Below are 1,967 nucleotides of genomic sequence, written 5' to 3' on the forward strand. Positions count from 1 at the left end.
TAATAGAAGTGAAAAAGGCCATCTTCTAGAGGTGTTTGTGGTTGTTGCTGGTATGCTGGGTAATAGTTGTGGATGAAGTGTGAGCATTCACAGTTTCCCTCCCGCCCAAAATCAAACCCCACTAGAACTGACCTGCTTCTTCAGTGAGTGAAAATGAACCATCTGGCAGTACCTCACAGTATCTGAGCTTGTACCTACAATTTCAGATTATTCTCAGCTGGGTCAACTATTATCCTGTTCAAGAAAATGGTGTCTTCATTGTTTATAGAGCACATCTCAGTGTTAAAACTTTTCATCAGTAATGTCATTTTTTAAGGCATTCATTTCTTTACAGATTTCACCCACCCTTGGGTAATTTTGCATCTCCTAAATTATTTTTCTATAGATGCATAATTTTGTGTTTCTCCAAAGTGAAAAGTGATTTTTTTTTTACTATCCATCTTTTAAATTTAGATCATTTTGAATCTACTTGACTTACCTTAGTATTTGCATCCCCTCCCAAATTTCAGCATCTGCAGTTTGTAAAACTTTAAGGAGGAAGACTTGTAGGCTTGGTAAAATCCAGACATGTTGTGTCTTGGAAGACAATTGTAAAAGTTCAAAACCAAATGTATCTAATCTCAAATTAAGTTAAAATTTTTATCTAACCCTGCAAATTCACCAGGATTACACATATTCATGGAGACACTATTTATATAAGTGCCACATTTAATTTCAAATGTAGAAAAGTCTATTGCTATCATTTATCTTTTCCATACAAGACCTGGGACACTATCTGATGTTATAAATACTAAATAAATAAATAAGCATCCTGGGTAATTTCTTCTGACCTATCTTCCAATTTACTAATTCTTTCTTTATCTTTATCGATTATTTTAAACCCATATGATGTGCTTTAATTTTAATTATGCTTTTTCTAAAAGTTCTACTTGGTCCTTTTTCAAAATTGTCTAGTCTTTAAAATTTCTTATTCTATGTAGATGTTTTCCAGCTTGTCTTTTATTTCTTTCAACATAGCATGATGATTTTATATTCCTTAAATAATAATCCATTATATGAAGCCTCTGTAGATATTTTCCTCCCTTATGTTTTCCTATTGGGTTTACTTCCTGGTACCAATTTCCTTGTGTGCTTAGTTATTTCTTACTGTGATCTACTCATTTTGCATGGAAACTGTTTGTGGGACTTTTTATCTCCTGTTAAGAAGATGCTTTCATCCAGACAGAATTTGCTTTTCCTTCTACCCAATTGCCTGAAGCTTATGCTAGCCTGCTGTAACCTAAAATTAGGCTTGAAGTTTTTTAACTATCCAAATTATATAAAATTTGATCTTAAAAAAAGATTCACAAGCGTAGATTTTTGTGGCTAAGATGTGTCAGGGGGTCTAGCTAGCTCTTACCCTGAGCCTAACCTCAGTTTTACGAATAGGGCTTCCCATTAGACCTCTACCTTGTTCAGGCCCTAGACTTTATTTTCTGTCACTTCAGCCCCTTGGACCATTAAAACAAATCTAATTTGCTGGGTTCAGCAGTTTGGGACAAATAATTTATCATTTTTTTCCCTTCCCTAAAATTAGCCTAATAATTTTTTACAAAATGTTAACCTTTTAAAAATATTTTTATATACATATTATCAATATTTTTAATTGCTTTTGATAAGAGTATGCCAACCCTAACTGGTTTGGCTCAGTGGATAGAGCGTCGACCTGCAGACTCAAGGATCCCAGGTTCGATTCTAGTCAAGGGCATGTACCTTGGTTGCAGGCACATACCCAGTGGGGAGTGTGCAGGAGGCAGCTGATCAATGTTTCTCTCTCATTGATGTTTCTAAGTCTCTATCCCTATCCCTTCCTCTCTGTAAAAAAATCAATAAAATATATTTTAAAAAAATAAGAGTATGCCAATACCTAACCCACTGTACTCTAAGAGATATAACTCTAAATCTATAGTAACTGTAGTAACTTCTCA

The sequence above is a fragment of the Myotis myotis genome, unplaced genomic scaffold (assembly GCF_014108235.1).
Source record: "Myotis myotis isolate mMyoMyo1 unplaced genomic scaffold, mMyoMyo1.p scaffold_m19_p_7, whole genome shotgun sequence".
NCBI lineage: Eukaryota > Metazoa > Chordata > Mammalia > Chiroptera > Vespertilionidae > Myotis > Myotis myotis.